This window comes from Podarcis melisellensis (genome assembly GCF_964234715.1).
Source record: "Podarcis melisellensis genome assembly, chromosome: 3".
NCBI lineage: Eukaryota > Metazoa > Chordata > Lepidosauria > Squamata > Lacertidae > Podarcis > Podarcis melisellensis.
The window spans coordinates 100,813,180-100,833,058 of NC_138530.1; the positions used below are offsets into that span (position 1 = coordinate 100,813,180).

The 19,879-nt window shown below is 42.9% G+C and overlaps 1 protein-coding gene across 1 annotated transcript in view; it reads right to left on the reverse strand.

Annotated features, from left to right (window-relative positions):
• Positions 1-10,022, reverse strand: part of KLHL29 (kelch like family member 29) — a 425,462-nt gene extending 415,440 nt beyond the window's left edge. Inside the window, exon 1 of the mRNA XM_081906134.1 lies at positions 9,548-10,022. The gene's annotated coding sequence lies outside the window, so the exon portion shown is untranslated. The remainder of the gene's footprint in view (positions 1-9,547) is intronic.
• Positions 10,023-19,879: the final 9,857 nt, after the last annotated feature.

Consider the following 19,879-nt stretch of genomic DNA (forward strand, 5'->3'; position numbering starts at 1 on the left):
GTGGCTTCACTGGTAGGCCAAACCACACAAGCATATTCCCATGGGGCTGTTTTTCTTCCTCAGAACAACCACAAAATCTCCATGAAGCATTGTAAAGACGATGCTAAACCTTTGGGGGCATTTTAAAGCTCCTTCAAAACAATTTGCGGTGGGGGGTCCTTCCGGGTTTCCTGAACTACATCTTCCATTATTCCCAACCACTGGCTGTTAGATAGGAGGGCCATTTGTGGGGTCCACAGGTCAGATACCATGCTCAGCTCTAATCAAAATGTTCAGACCAAGTGAAACTCCAGGCTGAAACTTCTGTTGAGAAAAGAAAAAACTATCAAAAGGGACGTTTTCACACATAGGCAGTTTTGTCTGTTGTCAGTGTCTGGGGACTGGAACAGGTTTAGCACAAATCCTAACCTACTAACGCAATGTCTGACAGATGATACCTTCCTGCATATTTTATTGCCTGCTGAGTTTCTTCAAGTACAGCTGCAGCAACAGGGTTTTAAGACTTCGGGCATTCCGTTCTAGCTGTATTAGAAGTCAGCAAGTAAATATTTAGCCTTTTGAATTAGTGATGTGGTGTCTGTCTTCTCTCTCTGAGAAGGAACTTACACATTCATTTAAGGGTGAAGACCATGGGTAGGCAAGCTAAGGCCTGGGGGCCAGATCCGGCCCGATCGCCTTCTAAATCTGGCCTGCGGACAGCCCAGGAATCAGTGTGTTTTTGTAGAATGTGTGCTTTTATTTAAAATGCATCTCTGGGTTATTTGTGGGGCACAGAAATACGTTCATAGTTTTTTCCCCAAAATATAGTCCGGCCCCCCACAAAGCCTGAGGGACAGTGGACTGGCCCCTGCTGGAAAAGTTTGCTGACCCCTGGTGAAGACAGACAACTTATAAAGTAGAAGCAGTTTGAATACTTATTCAGCGCCCTGAAAACAAAGCAAAAAACGAGTCTTACACCAACTTCCATCATAAGAGAAATTTCATTGTAATGTATTACAATCTGTAAAAGCCAAGCAACCTGTGTCTGACTAAAACAAGATAATGGGGCAGCAGGAAGAGGTGACAATTTGACAAGTCAAAAATAACTTTTTGCTGTGTTGTATATACATTACTGGGACGCAGGTGGCGCTGTGGTCTAAACCACTGCGCCTTGAGCTTGCCAATCAGAAAGTTGGCAGTTCGAATCCCCACAACGGGGTGAGCTCACATTGCCCGGTCCCAGCTCCTGCCAACCTAGCAGTTCGAAAGCACGTCAAAATGCAAGTAGATAAATAGATACCGCTCTGGTGGGAAGGTAAACAGTATTTCCGTGCACTGCTCTGGTTTCACCAGAAGCGGCTTAGTAACGCTGGCCACATGACCAGAAAAAACTGTCTGCAGACAAACATCGGCTCCCTCGGCCAGTAAAGCGAGATGTCGCAACCCCAGAGTCGTTCACGACTGGACTTCGCTGTCAGGGGTTCTTTACCTTTACATACATTACTTACTTCAATGTTCTGTAGGTTTGCTCTGTTAAGGTGGTATGTCTGTTTCTACAGGGAGGTGGGTTGTGTCTCTGGGTACAACAGTGCAGTTCTTATTAGGGTAAGCCACCCAATGTATCAGACCTTAGAACTTATCTAACTTAATCTCCTAGCTTCCTTTAAGATGAACATTATTTATCAATCTTGAGTTATACAGCAGCCAAATATATACAACTGTCAAATAGCGATAGATTACCGAGTTTTATATCCTATGATACTTGCAATGGTGTTGTGTAAACTTAGGAATCCAAGACCAACTCTCCCCTTCCTTTATCAAACAGGAATACAAAGTCTGCAGCTTCCAGTCCTTCTATGCGAAATTATTTATGAAGATGTCTATGACCACCCATCAATAAATTTAGATGGCTTACAAACGCAAAACAAAAAACAGTCATGCAGTATCTAAAATACATTAAAACAAAATGAAAAGGCATAAGGCTTCCCTAGCAGTCACAGAATAAAAACTATCCTTAACAACAAATTATTGTGATCTCGTTGAACATAAATGTTCACAAATGAAACAAAAATTATAGAATCGTACAGTTAGAAAGGACCACAAGGGTTAGCTTACCTGGGAGTACACACTACTGAACATAATTGGATTTACTTCTGAGTATACACACACAGAGCTTGAAATCCAAGTAGCTAAGTGGCAACTTTGGTGACAAGGCTGCGGCACGTCCTATACATATTTCAGAAAGGATTTTTTTTAAAAAAAAAATAACAATATTGTGCTATAGAGCAAGCTCTCTTGTGCAGAAGCACATGCCTTTCAAATTATGGGGAAACAACAAGTTTAAGGCAGATTTAGTTCCTAGAAATGGGCGGTGTATGTGGAAGGAGAGAAACAAGAATAGCCCTTACATTCATTTATTATTCTGGATGCTTGTTTTTCTACTGGTATCTCAGAGGCATGAAGAAGGTATGCTCTGCTTCCAATACTTTTTTAAAGTAATGCAATGTACTTGATGTTCAGATTACACCACCACCACCCCCAAAAAAACACAGCAGGTGATTCTGAAATATCTCAATTTGACATGAATTATTCAATCAAGAGAGACAGAAGTACTTGCAGAAATGAATTGTAAAGATTTTGGTGCATTATTATTTTTTAACATACCAGTCATTAAACATGCATGTTCAGTGAATCAGAACAGCTGTGTTCATTTTAGCATTTCGGCAAGTTAGCATAACATAGCTTTAAAAAACGTTCATTACTCTTTTGTAGAATTTATTTCTTTTGGATGTGCCATATAGTTACGCCTGCTAAGATACAGTATGATGACATTTGAGTTTTATGCATCCAATGCTGTCATTAAGGAGCCAGCAAGATGAAATACTGGAGTGAAAGGAAGCTTTTATTTCAGTTTATGGCATGCTGCTATTTTCAAATCCACCAGTATAAAACATCAGTCCGTCCGTCCTACCCCCGCCAAAAAAAACAAACCCATCACAAAATCTTGTAGCAAGGTGTGAAAAGGCATATCTCCTTGAAAATCAGACCATGCTCCTCTGTTAATTACTCATCACTAAAGACCCTGAGAGCCAAGCTCTTAAATTACCCAAGTCAAGGGTGGTTTTTACAGGCTGCATTGCGATGCTAATCATGTTTGTTAGAGTGAACACTGATAATGAGTCTCTTGTAGGATTCAAAAATATCAATAGAGATATGATTGAAGCCCAACTCAACAAGATTAGGTACATCTCTTGAAATCTGCAGTGTCTGCACTCTTGAAGCCGTATGTTTGTCTGTGCTTGACAATTATTAAAAATTTATACTTTTGTATTGAATAATTTAACTTTTACAACAACTTTCATTATACTAACAAAGACACACATAATCAAATTAAAAGGGAAGGGGAAAGGGTGTTGGTCAGGGTTATTGTTAAAAATAAAAATAAACAAGCTAATCACATATTAATAGGCCATCACAACATTTGGTCAAGCACACATACAGCAGAGCCTATATTTAAACTGCTGATTCTTCAGCAGTATAATATGACCAAATATTCAGAACTGTGTCCCTATATTGGCAATGCATGCTGAATAGATGAAATAGGATGAAGCCGGCAATAAGAGGCACACTCACAAACCAAAAAGTGCATCCAGATATTCTGTACATTGATACAAAGGGGGTGGTCTTTCCAATCCTGTAAAACAGGTATTTTCACCACCAAAAGGAGTTCTGGTGGCCATCTGACAAACCACACAGTACGGGAATATAGTTCAACGCCATATGTACGTGTTTAAGGCTAAGAAAATGTTTCAGAAACCAAGATTAAGGCAAACAAAAAACATAGACTAAAACAATACAAAGGAAGCCACATATTATATGTACCAGGTGTACCTTCCTCCTTCTTGCAACACCAACAGAGTGAGTCACTACTAGTGAGATTTCTGCCAATGTAGCCTAAGGGGTGTCCAATTACCTGACAACTCTTAATGTAATACTTCAGATGTTTTCCTGACTTGAAAGTAAATATTTCCAACAGCAAAACCGCCTACATTTCACTGGAAGTTAGCTTGATATATTTATTATTACTCAGTACAAACAAGTCTGAATTATTTCCAGAATGTAGGAAGGGAGGGTCGGCACCACAGAAGGGAGGTGATTTGTCGCAGAATAGTGTACCCAAGTTTGCTAGCCGTTCTTTTTATTCAGACTGTGCTTGCGGAGAGATCAAGTGTCTTCTCGTATACAAAGAGAGCTAAGACACACACTGGCAATTTCTTTCCTCATCACAAGTTACTGTTTTCCAATCATGCAACATTAATGACTCTCCACTACCAGCCATTTCAGGCCATCCTAACTATGGCAAAAGGCATTTAAGTTTCTCTTATCTGGATTTGCTTCATCCAAACAGTATGTTGTCATCTGTAGCCTGTAGGCCTCCTTATGCTTTGCCTTTTGTTTTATAAACAAAAGACAATGAAAACAAGTCCTGGTAACTTGATCTTACTGTTTAGAAGCTAGAGGTAAACTGATGTAAAAAGCAGGCAACACACAAAAAACTTGGCAAATTTGTATCTTGGTTTTTGAAAATAAAAAATGAAGTTTGTATTCCCACCCTTCAATATACAACTGATAATCCCACGGCAGTTTACAAGAAAGCAAAAAAACAGCAACACAAAAACGCTACAAGCACACAATAAAACAGAACAATGCAAGGTTGTAACTCCAATCAATAAAAATTTAGAGCAGCTCAAGAAATATGCAAACCCAAAAAAATTATTGACTAGAAAAAGCACTAAAGAGCAAAAGCCATACGCAGGTCATCCCTAGTTTGAACCTCAGAGTGATTTCTGCTGCATTTTCACACACAAACTCAGTACTGAACTAAACCTTTCCCAGAGGCATCCTTGCTGATGCCTTCAGGAAGCATAGGAAATAGTAGCCAACTTTGGATATGGAGAGAACATTCAGACACATTTCCACACTCATTTCTTTAACTGCACAATTCACTGTTTTGAGTCCCAAATGGGCTGGCCTCTCCTAGTGATTCTAAGATACTGCTTCGTCTCCCATGCCCACTACAACAAAAACACACCTTCTTGACAGTAGCATGCAAGTTCCATATTCTGACCAGAAGGGCAGCATTACTGAGGGGTTCTTTCATTGGCTACCCAAAAATTGCAAGCAACTTTCGGATCTTTCTCTTTGGACTAGCACCAGGCACATTTATATTATCATTTTACACCTTACAGCCTTAACATTTTAATGGGATTCAGAACATCTTCTCTTAATGTATTCCATAGCCTTTGCAATATATGCAAATAAGTGCCTAAATAGAAAGAGTGGGAGATAGAAGATTTGCTGACTTGCCTCCTCATTCTGAGGAGTTCAGATTCTCAACTTTATTAAGTTTTCTGTTTTTCGACATCCTGTTCTTAAGACAATTGATTTAATGAAATATTGTGCACAGAAAGTAAAATAAAGTAGCAGACTTAATAGTAAAATTAAAAATTAAAAAAACCCAACAACTTTATGTCAATTCACAGGATTCAGTTCAGGAAGGATTCATATGGAAGTTTTGAGCAATCGGAACCAGCACTCTGCTGGACATGTGAACCTGGTTCTTTGATTAGAAAGAACCATCTCCTTAAATTCTAGATATTAAGAATAAAGGCATTAAAAGGAAGGGGAGGGAAGCAATAATAGGACAAGGCTGAACCGTTTGTTGTTGTTTAGTCGTTTAGTCGTGTCCGACTCTTCGTGACCCCATGGACCAGAGCACGCAAGTCTAAACCACAAGTGACCAAACACATGCCTTGAGCTGGTGCCATGGACCCAAGAGAATCAGCATCCTAGAGAGCAACTACGGTCAAGAAACACAATCTAGAATTAGGCAAGTTTTTCAGTGCAAGCAGATGTCCAAGAACAGATGGCAGCAGTGCTACTAAACTGTAGGCAATAAAGACACTGCTTGGGTGTGCTGTTCTTCAACACATGTTAAATGCTGAAAGAAAGAGGAGGAAGCTACCACCATCAGTATGTCCACATATTTCCAAAGCAACAAAACTGCCCTTAACAGTGTGATGCATGGTTCCACACGTGTTTTCAGCCGCTTGCTGCTAAGGTCAGTTGCAGCTTTTTACCCTACTGTATTTAATGTATTATAGTCACTTCTTACTACTACAACAGCCTCTAAGTCATTTAAAAAACAAACAAACCACAGCCACAATACATGGAGTGAAAACAATCAATACAACTGACAAACCACAGTGCAGACTAAAACAGCAGAGTCCCCATCCCCAAAAGTAAAACACAGCAGTTGAAAACATCTTAAGAGTCAGGGATTCCCCCCTCTTGAGCACATCCTAGCTCACAATACAAAGGACTTGCCTCAGTAAGAAATCCACATCCCATCTAGATTTTCTCTTCCATCTACACCCAACCAATTTCCCTAAAACATGAACACAAAGCATGCGGTACCCACTATTCATCCAATTTAAGTCATCCCACTCTATTCCTCATACCTCAAGCACATCCACCAACGCACACAAGTGCACCATCCACCCAATTGGTCCAACATCTCCCTCTTGAACAAGCGACTATCCCCAACCACTCCATCCACACACTAAAAATGCACTGCACATGTACATCAGGGCACTATGAAGCCACTCAGCGAATGAAACATATAAAGTATCGAAACAAATCCCCTTACATCAGTCACACTGTTGTAGACATCCGTCTCTCACCCAACACTCTCATCAAAGGATGCAATCTTAGCGTGCTGTGTGTTATTTTCCCCTTCTTAACCACCTGTAGCAGAGACTGATCCAGTTTATGTTGGCTATTGTGTACAGAGGGCTGGACTGGATGCTCTTCTGTTTCCCTCAAGTCCCATTACTGTAGGATTTGCGGGATGAATCTAGCAAACAAAAAGAACGCTTTACCTTCTGCAGTTTTGGTACGTTAATGGTTTGAAAAAGGGGGGGGCATCTTTAAACCAGATTCAATGTTTTGCATTTATTGGACACCTGAAGTTTGGCTATCATTCATCAGAGATATAATTAAAAGTAACAAAAGAACTTGAATTCTACCCCTTTTCTACTACTGCATTTAGGTGAAAACCAGCAGCCATTGCTCTATTTGTAGCCATGACAACCATAAAATATTCTATTCCAGCAATAATTCACACTGAACGTTTGTTCTTGGGTTCTGTTGCTCCAAGCACTGTGAACATACTTCTTACGCTTCACAAGACCAGTTAACACTCAAAACTTGGGAGCATAGGAAACTTTCAAGCCACATCAGTTCACTCAAATCTACATAGAAGAGTTGAATTCTCCGTGAAGCTGTCTATACAAAGTGCTCGTTTTAACTTAATCCTCTTCAAATAAGGATCAAACACCACTATGAATCTAATAGCTTAGATAAAAGTTGTAGAAAAGAACCATTTGTCCAGATTCATTATGTTGACTGCAATAACCTAACTCCACATCCTCTGAAGGTGCAGTCCAAAGCACCAAGTTTACATTAAAATAATAATAATCCCATGAAACATGGTTGTAACTACATGCATTGATAGTTATTTCACTTATATAAGCCATGCTTCATTGCAAGCTGGGAAAAACCCTTCCGCAGACAGCCACAGTGAGGGGCAGGTTATACAGAGAAGAATAAAACCTTGTTACTCATTCAAATAAGAGTAGGTAACCCACTGTGAATAACTAAAGTTTCAAACTGTTGAATAAGGCTAAAACATGGTTGTACTTCACTTTGTGAAGTAAATGCCATTACCAGCTTAATCCAGTTGTAATAGAGTGCCACAGATGCCTTTTTTAAAAGGAATAGGAGGAACATAGTAATGCTTCTCTCATACAATCATATATATGAAGGGGGCCCCATAATTTAACAATTTGTTGAAATTTAAAAGATGGTAGTGTAGTGCTGCTATCGGCAATCTGATTGATTTGGTGGAGGAGACACCCAAAATTATTTCTGGTGAAATGTACACTAACAATATTAATACAATTTCTCAATAACAATTTGCTTTTTTTCTCCCCCCTGACAAACTTTTAAACTTTATATTGATTTGTCTATAACTTAAGGGCTTCAATAAGTATCAATGATATCTATATTCACTTAGGCTTTATTAACCTTAAAACAGCACAATCCTATAACAGGTCTCGAATTCAATGGGACTTGATCCCAGGTAAATGTGCACATAACAACAGCCTTGATCACAACAGTAGATTTTAGATGTCAGTCACACTTTTCAAAACGCACATGGAGCAAATCTTTAAAATGTATGCAATCAATTATCATCCCAAAATCTAACTGTTTGCACTATTACACAAACACCAAATCCTTTACCCATCATAAAAACAACAGAATCAAGTCTTCCAGTCAACAGAGATGTGTTATTTGAAAGTAAACATGCATAGGCTTAGGTAAGTCTCATCCGGTTCAATAGAACTTCCTGAAAGCCATGCCTAGGACTGTACACTATAAATGGTTCCTGGACACACCTTCAGTATAGAACTATTTATATTCTGCCAAAAGGCTACAAGGCACTCTACAATTCAGCTGCTGCCCAGAAACCTGACAACCTACATTAGGCAGACAGGATATATTTTGGGGGAAGCGGATTGGGGGGGGGGGGGAGAAAGTGGTTGGAGGTTTGACAATGAGTAGCAGAGACTGGTTAAGGGGATGCAGCAGCAGAGACTAACACACCTAGAAGTTACCCAATCTATTCAAGCTGTGTTTCCCCGTGAGGGTCAACGCATTTTGAAACAAACTAAGAAAAGTCAGCCAGGGATGCCAGACCTGCACCAAGATCCCTGCAGATTTCATTCCGAGGTAGGCGACTGTCATTTTTTATTCCTTTCCGGACAGTTTTAATTAAAGATAGCCTCTGCCTTCTGGTGATGATGGATGATTTTGCAGTGGTGTGTGCTTTTAAACGGGGGAAGCCATCTACGAAACAGAGCCTTGTTTTATTATTTACCAAATTAAAAAAAATCAATAACACACGCAGCGCCAGAGAAAAAAATAAATAAATGACACCCTGCGTGGTTGGCTGCTCCTCCATTCAGAAGAGGGAGAAGTCAACCACCTTTGGAACTCCTGCTCTGTGGGGTGAGGAAAGGTGCCTTTTAAACCCACACCGAGAGGGAAGTTGAAGGGATGGCGGAGAGGTAGGAAGGTGGTGGTGATGGTGCTGGGAGAGAAAGAGTGACCGACGCGGGCGGAGGAAGCAGGGTGGGGGGCTGCCTCTCTCCCCGCACCTCACCCCTCCGGTTACCTCAGAGCACCCCCGCGCTACCGAGGCTGGTCTTGCACCTCACAAACACACACACACACAAAACACCCAAGCAGGAAGTTTTCCCAGGCAGGCGGCGAGCGCAGGCGCGAGGGGAGATTCGCCCGCCGCTCAACCCACCCGAGGCGACTTACTCCAGGCGGTGCCACCACCACAAACAGCGGCGGGGGCCACCAGACGCCACCTAGTCCCTCTACCTTGCGTCGCCAGCTCCCCCTCCCTCCCCTCCCGCCGCCCCACATTGACTCTTACCTTTCCCCTCTGGGCGGTGCGCGCGCGGGAGAGGCGAGGGGGCCCCGGCGCCGGCGCGTAATTACGCGCGTCCTTGGCGCGCGAAAGCGGCTGCTGCTGCTTCTTCTGGCTTCTTCTTGTTCTTGCTCCTCTTCTTCTTCTTCTTCTTCGTCCTCCCCCCCACCTTCTTCAGGCAGGCGGAGAAGGAGGATGCACAGAAACAGCGGAAGGAGGAGGAGGAGGAGGAGGGGGAGAAAGAGGAGGAGGAGGGGGAGGCGGCTTCGGCATCGCAGCCTCTCCGCCCTCCCCCCCTACCGCAAAGCCCCGCACCGCCGCTGCTGCTGCCGCCGCCGCCGCCTCCGGGGCTGCCCCCTCAGCCCCTCCGGAGGGCAGGCGCGAGGCGGCGCGGGGCGGGAGCGCGCGAGAGGCTGGCGGAGCGGGCGCGACTCGGGCAGACGGAGGCAGCTGGTTGCGGCGTCGAGACCATGCTCCCTTCTGGCTCGCTCCTGCTCGCACACTGGCCGCTTTAGCTGGAGAGGGAGGCGGCCTCGCAGCCCGGGCGAGGGGCGGGAGGAGCCAATCGCGGCCGCGGGGGGGAGGGACGAGGGCGGGGACGGGCTCCCTTTTCTGGCTCTCCTCCTTTCCCTCTCTCTCTCTTTCTCCCCCCCCCCCCTCTGCTCCTCCCGTGTGTCAACCCAGCCCAGCCTCCCCCACGGGGAGGGGTTCCGAGCGGGCAATTTGCACACAAGAGCGAACAGCACCGCCGCGGCTGCCTCTGCCCGGGTCGCCCTTTTATTTCTTTCATTCGCCGACGCTTCTCCTTCCCTCTCTCCAAGCAGCCGGCGCTGTTCTTGGCGCTTCTCCTCCTCCTCGCAGGCAGCAGCAGCAGCCGGCAACCGCGAGCTGACGGTGCCATCCTGCAGGAAACGGAGCCCGCAGGCAGGGAGGTTTGTTCTCTTCCCTACGGAGGATGCAGAGCGCGAGGAGAAAAGAGATCAATGGCACCACTTCTGGTAAAGTTACACACGCACACGCACACAGCGAGAGAAACAGCAGCTACCGTGGAGGTTGCAAAGAGACAGAAGCGGCCACCTGATCCACTGTTTATGCTGCTTCCCTCTTCCACTAGCTCTCTGACTCATACGTGCTTTATATAGATGCGCTTGTACTGTATTTCCCTGGACTTTATAATCCGGCCGCGCTCACGCAGCGTTGTTGTGCGCATCTTTTCCGGGGAGGGAGAGAGAGCTGGCGGTTCCTTCTGGCGTTTCCATTCCTCCTGGCGACTTGCAGGCTAGGAAACGTGCTCGGGTAATGAAGCCCCGCCGCGATTGTCGAGGAAACTGCACTGACTGCTGTTGCTGCTACGGTCTTATACGCTCAAAACATATATGTGAGGCACTGGGGGGCGGCTAACACACTCGCCCCCCCACCTACCCCCCCCCCGGTGCAGCAGTGCACATCGTGCCCTTGCCTATTTATAAATCAACTCAAATTTAACTCAAGTGCTTTAGCACGACGAAAATGCAACAGCACGATCTCGGGTCCATTTGCTCCCCAGCAAGCTCCACTCAGTTCAATAGGGCTTGCTCCCAAGTAGCTCAAGGGTAGTAGCCTGGATAAGTTTCAACTCATAAATAGGTGTTCTCCGTAGGCCTGAGTCTGGATCCCACTGAAGTCACCGCATGGGTCACATCTATTGATGTGAAGTGGCAACCTGTAATATCATTTTAAAGAACCAAATTGTGTATTGTCTGTAGAGGACTGGGTATGAAACATGCATAGCCAAGATCCAGTGCAGTTAAGTGCATTGAAACCCCTTTATATTTAAGACGGTCTAAGTCTCCCTTGGATTGTGGCCCCTGTTTATCTCTCTACAGATGCTTTCTGCTTACTTTCAGCGTGGGCAGACCTGCCTCTTCCAAAACACAGCCAGTTTGTTGACTTCGGTAGACCTTCTCCAGAGTAAATGGTTACAGCCCTTGATTTAAACATTATCCAAATCATGCTTTGAAGAAGGGGGGGGGGGGAGAGAGCAATCCACATGCTTGAATGTTTGCCACGGACAGATGTGCTCTAACATGCTGAAAGTAAGCCAGCCATCCTAAATAACAGTCATAATAGCAATCACAGCAATGATGAGCAGGGAAACGAAAGCACGGAAATCAGTGCCTTGTTCAAACGGGTAATGAAAGTGAAGAGTGAGGTTTAAATAAAGGACAAACGCATTCTAATGTCTGGAAGGAAAGGAGATGGCCCTGGAAAGGAAATTTCCCTTTCATCCACACTTGCCTTGCACACACACATATTGGCATGATTGCTGCTAGTACTATTGGAATTATTTTAGCTGAATATCCACACAACCTGAAAAAGGAAAACATGATCAATTCCTGGAGTGGATACACAGAATGCCTCTACTCTCAACTTGCCTGATTTCTGTACCAAAGTGTGATTTGTGGGTTCATAAGTTCAGATGTGTTTGAATGTGAGTTATTTCACACCCACCCACCCACAGCACTCTCCCAAGTCCGAGGCCATTTTTATTACAGGCCCTTTTAAAGAGAGAGCAAGAGAAGCAGACTCTCGCTCTCTTTTTTGCCCATTGCATCTATTTGACCTAGAATCCAGTGAGAAACCTCACAGGGACTGTTGACCCGATAAGTAGCATGGCAGTCCCTCAGAGGCGTTCAAATGTTCACAGAATGACTTCAAGGCTTTAGAGGACATGGAGTGGAAATTCTTTAGAAACCACGTAGGGTCATGCAAAGACCGTGTGATCTCAGAGAACCTGCTTGCTTTTTCGCCAGCTTATTGTTGTGTGACCTTTATGACACAGCCTAAGGATTACAAACAACTCTGTTTGCTTTTTTTAATATATATATACCCCAAAACCAGTTTTAAATGGACAGGTTTACTGCCACAGCAGCATCTCCTTCAGGAACATTGCAGTAGCAGTAGCACATTAGTCAATGAAACCAATGAATCAAAATAATATAAATTAGAGCAAATGACAGTTATCTCAAAAATCCCAATATAAGAAGCAGGGATCAGGGCACTTCCAACAGATAAGCAGATAAGTAGGCTAGTCCATTAATGCAAGAGTGTGCATTACCTTTCTGTTGCAAGAAGTGACACAGACTTCTTGTCCATGTGTTATACAGAAGCTATAATGGGCTTGAAAATGCATGAAAGGACATTCTGCAGAGTTCTGGTATCCTTTCTCCAAAGATACTGCAACCCTGGACAGAGTTATTTACAACATATTAAAACCACTCATCAACAGGTTAACAATCCCTAGACATGGCCTGAAGGAACATTGAGAATACCACCTTGCAGATCTGGGGCCTGTCAGGACCTAGAAGGACTGAGGACCACATGCATGGCACCACACATGAAGGAAGAATGGGGGAAATATCTGGCAATTTGCAAAACCTATGAACCAGTAAAGTACAAAAATACAATCAAATAGCACAAGGTCATGACATATATTAAAAACAGCAGTGGTACAGCCAATGTAAACCCATCATACACCATCATTAAACCTGTACAAAGCCAGTATACGGAGAAATAATAAGTGCCAAATATCTAAAATGAATGAAAAGCATAACTGAAAAGCCTGTGCCCCAGCGATCACAGTGGAGGCGCTAGGCAAACTTCTCTTCCTAGTAAGCATTTGACTCACCTTATTTGGCAAAACATCCAGAGGAGATCCACTGATGAAGATCTCAAGAAGCAGAGAGACATTTTTGAGGTCATAATCTTAGTGCATGTAAAATAGCTGGATACAAGGCTAAGTCTTGGTAGTGACCCTATGTGATGATGATGATGATGATATCCCATCCACCTGGCTGGATTTCTCCAGCCACTCTGGGTGGCTTACAACATATATAAAAACCATAATAAAACATCAAACATTAAAAACTTCCCAATACAGGGCTGCCTGTTATTCAAATATTATTCAAATAAAATTTGAAACGGTATGGTCACCCTACATTGAAAAAACAACAGCAAAGCATTTTGTTTGTGGAAAAAAAAAATGCCTTCGTAAGATGAGGCAAATATGTTGAGATTAATATATATTGTGGTTTGGAATGGCTGGGGCACCAGATTGACTGGGGGACATTCATTGTTCCACGGAGAATATCTTCCGACAGAGAGAAGCAGAGTAGCAGCTGCTGGTAAAGGTTTTTTGCCATCTCTTCAAAATGAGCATACCACTTATGTCCTTTATTATAATGGCACAATCAGGGACAATGGTTCAACATTTGGAATTTCATCATCTGATGGCTACAGCATCAAAAAGTGACCACTATGTGTGGGTGAACCAATACAGGCCAAACAAAACTTTCATATCATTTCAAAGACTGGGTTTTTTTCAGTTGTGGGCTATTTTCAGCTGGGAAATATTAAGTGTTGCTAAAGCAGGGAGATTATGTTCTGTCCCAGGCAGTGGTCCCGGGTTTCTAGCACAAGTGAGAGCATGTGCTAGACACAGAATCAAAAGGACAGCAGGCAATATGTCACTGGTTTCAGTTCCGAATCCAGGCACCAAAGTCTGACCAAGCACAGATCAGGGTCCAGCAAGGCAAGGTCAGATGAAACAGAGGTTAAAATCCAGATAAGTTGAGCTGGGTAAAACAGAAGACAAACTTGCAAATTGGGTAGAACCTTGGACAGCTCCAAGTGGCATCTGGAGTGGAAATCAGAAAAGTCCAGCTTGACTGCTGCTTCAACCAACGCAGAATGTGTCTTAAATAAGACTGTAGGATCCTCTGAGTAGCTAGTCTCATCTACTCTTAAAGAGGCCCAGCTTGTTTTACTGCTGACTCTTCAGGTCAAAGCCTCTTCAGGTCAGGGGGATCTCTGGTGCTCAACCTCCTAAGGATCCAATACCTTCAAAGGCTAGTTTAGAAGGCTACTCTCTTCCTGGCCTGAGGGGCCTTCTCATGGCATCCTGCCCTGAAAACTGGAAGTCACGACCATTGCAAAAAACACTGGAAATATTTGAAAGAAACCAATATCCCATAATGGTACATTAAAGCATGATTTGCTGCTGTAGCCAAAATAAAGACAAACAAAACATATTTGCCATTTGTTGCGATGCCATTTGGTCCACTAATATGGTACATGTAAATTTGAAACTCACAACATCAAGCCGTGTTGGAAGTAATGTAGTTCAAGTTTTCAGCCATCCAACAGAGACAGTCACACCTATTACATGCGGAGAACGTCCCAGTCCTCAAATTGGGCACTGTGCTGTAACTGAGCTATGTCAGTAGCACCAAAAGTGTTACTAAGGGGGGGGGGAAGCTGAGGCTCCAATACTTTGGCCACCTCATGAGAAGAAAAGACTCCCTGGAAAAGACCCTGATGTTGGGAAAGATGGAGGGCACAAGGAGAAGGGGACGACAGAGGACGAGATGGTTGGATAGTGTCTTCGAAGCTACAAACATGAGTCTGACCAAACTGTGGGAGGCAGTGGAAGACAGAAGTGCCTGGCGTGCTCTGGTCCATGGGGTCACGAAGAGTCGGACACGACTAAACGACTAAACAACAACAAAAGGGGGGGGGAAAACACCCTGTGGTTTCTGATTTTTTTTGTACTTTATATCTCTTTGTTATGTTGTCTTTTATAATAAATAAAAACATTTTTTTTAAAAGGGCATGTGGATACAGAACAGGGCCTTCTCCATGATGGTGCCTCAACTGTGAAACTCCCTCCATAATGGACCATGAATGACTATGACAATGATTGGCTTCTGCTGCATAATGAAGACTTCCATATTTGTTATTCAAGGTTTTGGAGCCCGTGTTTATTTTATTTTTTAACCTTTATTATATCATAGTGGTTGTGATTTTTTTTCTTGTTTTTTTTTAATTGCTTTTTATAATATGGGCTTCTTACAGTGGTACCTCAGGTTAAGTACTTAATTCGTTCCGGAGGTCCGTTCTGAACCTGAAACTGTTCTTAACCTGAAGCACCACTTTAGCTAATGGGGCCTCCTGCTGCCGCTGTGCCGCCGGAGCACGATTTCTGTTCTCATCCTGAAGCGTATGTAACCTGAAGCGTATGTAACCCGAGGTACCACTGTATTGGTAATTACTGTCGATATCATCCTATTGATATCTGAGGTCCTTTAAAAAAAATGAAAAGTGGTATACAAGAATGCTAGATAAAATTAAGTGATGTAAAAGCATGGGTGAACCAGTCTTGTGTTTGGCTGCTGGGGGATGCTTTTATTGCACAGTAAAAGAGATAAATGTTGAAGTCAACAAGAAGACATGCCATGTCAGTGGGTATTCCACAATTTTATGCATTTTGTGGGGTGGAGCCTTTCAAAACTTCCAGGCTTCAACTCCTGGCCCCAGCCAGCAGGTCAGCAATTATGGGATGGTATCTCAGCAATATAAGGAAGGCAAATGTTTAACCACTACTGCTTTAAATATTTTTTAAAAAAATGTATAACAGGGTAAACATCTCATAGTATGACAAAGCATACCCTCTGCATTTCTCTGATGAAAATAAGAACGTCCTATTCAACAACAACAAATTTACTGTCTGGGTTGTTCCAGCCACTCTGGGCAGCTTCTAACACATATAAAAATATAATAAAACATGAAACTTTTTTTTTAAAAAAACCTTCCTTATACAAGGCCACCTTCAGATGGCTCAGGGGTCAGATAACTCCATACCCTCCATCATTTCTCCGATGTAAATAGGGATGTCTTAAGGAAAAGTGGAACATTCCAGGATCAAAAAAGAAACTGGGATAGCTTCTGTAAATCTGGGACTGTCCCTGGAAAACAGAGACACTTGGAGGGTCTGTGAAAGTCTATGTTCTTCAAATATTAATATAATGGGGGGGGGGGAGAGAAAGAGAACATTTTGCTCAGTTTGTCAATCACACCTGTGCATTGCCTTTCTTTTTTGGGTCACAGCATGGAATTCCAGCCTCACAATAACCCTATCGGGTAGGTTAATCTAAGAGATTTTGACTTGATAGTCATCATATTCCTTGGTTTTGGAAAAATGTAGATCCCTGTACACCTTGGAGCTCACTGAAAAATATCGGAGCATTCACTATTTCTCAGCATAACCTCCCTCATGAGATTGTTGTCACCTCTTTGGCACAATGAGTGGTAAATAAACTATAATAAATAAATTTTACCCACAAAAAGGAAAATGGAGAAGAAAAGAATAGTAATAATCTAAACTTAGGTATGTTGAGTGCAGAAAATCTCACCCATTAAAACAAATGCAAAATGAGGGGTTTTTATTCAGCCACTGTTAATACTAAGGATTATTACAATAGGCAGATATTTTATTTTTATGATAAATCAATGATGCATCTTCTTCTGCTGTAAATTTTGTTCCAGCTTTGAAACACCCGATGTCATTGCAGCCAAACGAACTATTGGCAGCACAAAACAGGTTTCAGTGGAATGATAAGCTGTGGTATTTTAACAAGACTTCCACAAAACACTTCCCCATATGCCATGCTGTAATAAACCCCTTGGCTTAGGTTACGATGTGCTAGCAGAAAGGGGGAAAGCAGCCCTCTCCCCACCATTTCTGCAGCAGACATGACCATGAAATTGGCCCGGTTTTGCATTAAGCTTAGGCTATAATTCCATTATTGCATACATGTGGATAAGACTGGTTTTGGCAAGCAGGTCTCAAGAAATACTATTTATTTAGGGTCTTGCTTTGGATAAAAAACACTGAGTTCTTGAGAAGCCTGTCAATTGTTTCAGATTTCCCAGGTGTGAGGGAACTGTATGGTATTTTGTCTCCTATATTTACTTTGACAGTATTTGTGGAGGGCATGCAAGCTTAGCTTACCATTGATTTGCATAACTGGTTGAAAACCATAGTTTGCTAATTGACACTATGTTGTTGTTGTTCAGTTGTTTAGTCATGTCCGACTCTTCATGACCCCATGGACCAGAGCACGCCAGGCACTCCTGTCTTCCACTGTCTCCCGCAGTTTGGTCAAACTCATGCTGGTAGTTTCGAGAACACTGTCCAACCATCTCGTCCTCTGTCGTCCCCTTCTCCTTATGCCCTCAATCTTTCCCAACATCAGGGTCTTTTCCAGGGAGTCTTCTCTTCTCATGAGGTGGCCAAAGTATTGGAGCCTCAGCTTCAGGATCTGTCCTTCCAGTGAGCACTCAGGGCTGATTTCCTTCAGAATGGATAGGTTTGATCTTCTTGCAGTCCATGGGACTCTCAAGAGTCTCCTCCAACACCATAATTCAAAAGCATCAATTCTTTGGCGATCAGCCTTCTTTATGGTCCAGCTCTCACTTCCATGCTTTCTACAAAAAGAGGAAGTGTCTAATTAACTCTGTAAGGGAAGGAGGGAGAGTGTTTGAGCACAAGGCTTTGTTCCTGTAGCCCCAAACCATGGTTGGTATTATACATGTCTTGTATCTTGATGAGACAAACAGCTGAAGATAAACATAAGGGCTGTGCAAGCCCCTCTCCTCCAATTCAGTGTTGGGCTCAGTTCAGCAATTTAGACCAGATCCTGATTCTGTTCTGATAAATTTAGAGTTGATCTGACCCAATAGGAATCTTTGGTCCTCCCATTGGCGCTTGAAAGCCTGCCTCCCATTTGAATCAATTTGTAGCTGCCTGGACCCAATTTAGATTTGGCCCAAATCGGCTTGATTTGGTTCAGGATTCAGGTTTGCACAGCCCTAATAAATGCTGCTGTCATTCACTTCCACTCTGGTGGGCCCCTATTAGAGACAGGATGATAGAACCATTGGCATCATGACAATTCTTATATGCTGATTTTCTGCAAGAAACCAGAGTTCTATAGAGGAAGGAGAAACTCACTGACTTGATTAAAGTTTTCTGGCCTAAACCCATCATTGTTCTCAATGCATTGATACATTCCTTATCATATAAGTACACATTTAAAGGTTCCAACCCACAAACGGCCATCCCCCCACCCTCCCCTACTTGGGATTCTAGTAGTGCACTCCTGGGATAGCCAAAAGACCTTTTCTAAAGTTCACATATCATATATCCTACAGCACAGAATTAAATGCCTTTTTCTTATTTACATTAAGCCTCCTTTACACCATAGGGGCAACTCAGCAAAAGTGCAGATTGCATTTGCAGCCAATTTAATTTGAAACCGTATTTAGGAGCTGATCCATTTTCACCTATCCCAAAAGGTGAAAAACACCAGGAAACAGCTGGTGGGCGTAATATTCAAGTAAAGTACAAAACTGGATCCATTTTTATAATATACAAGGATCCGATGCAAGCAATATTTTTTAAAAGCGCTCGTACACACACACGAGAGTCTCTATTTACAAAGCCACAAACTCTCCATATGACTTTATACTCTGCCAGCCCTTTGTTAGCCTATAGTCATTTACACTAGTTGTTTTCCAAACTCTAATGTAGCTAACTTCAAAGACCTTTCTTCTGAGGACTGCAGAATAGTAAGTGCATTGTTTGGTATGTATCATTTAAAGTCCTCTTTTCATCCTCCCTCCTTGTGTGCTATATTTATATCCTTCCCATTTTTTATATTAAAAAAGAAACAGGAAGCGATATTTAAAAGTCATTTTTTTGTGGGAGGCTAGCAGTTTAAAATTAGCTGCATAAAACTGAATAAAAACAGTAGTTCAATATTACTCTGTCATGAGTGAAGGCGGCAGATTGTTGGCGCCACATGAAGGAGCCTAACATCTTAGCCCAGGGATTGAGAAGTAGGCAATCAAGAGATGTTATCACAATGCCCCCCTGAAACATATGTTTGTTCATTGTTCCATACTTCCCAAGTTTGCGGAGAAAGTACTGAACTGCACAACTATGACTGTGCAGAAAAAGTTAAATCTTTCAGCGGACAGCATTCTTTTGAACCATGTACCTGTTGTGTGGAAATTAAAAAACAGGACAATGGAAATGGATTCTATGTGCCCTTATGGTGGCCAAGAGACTTTATACTGATGAATTGGAATAATAAACCCTTTAATCCATGGGTAGGCAAACTAAAGCCCGGGAGCCAGATCCGGCCCAATCACCTTCGAAATCTGACCCACGGACGGCCCGGGAACCAGCGTGTTTTTACATGAGTAGAATGTGTGCTTTTATTTAAAACGCATCTCTGGGTTATTTGTGGGGCATAGGAATCCGTTCACTATTATTTTTTCAAAATACAGTCCAGCCCCGCACAAGGTCTGAGGGACAGTGGATTGGCCCCCTGCTGAAAAAGTTTGCTGACCCCTGCTTTAATCAATGGACCGACAATATGACAACAATACTCTTATGAGTATTGTGCAACTTATGAACTGACTGCTTACAGACATAGACCTTGTTTGGATGAATAT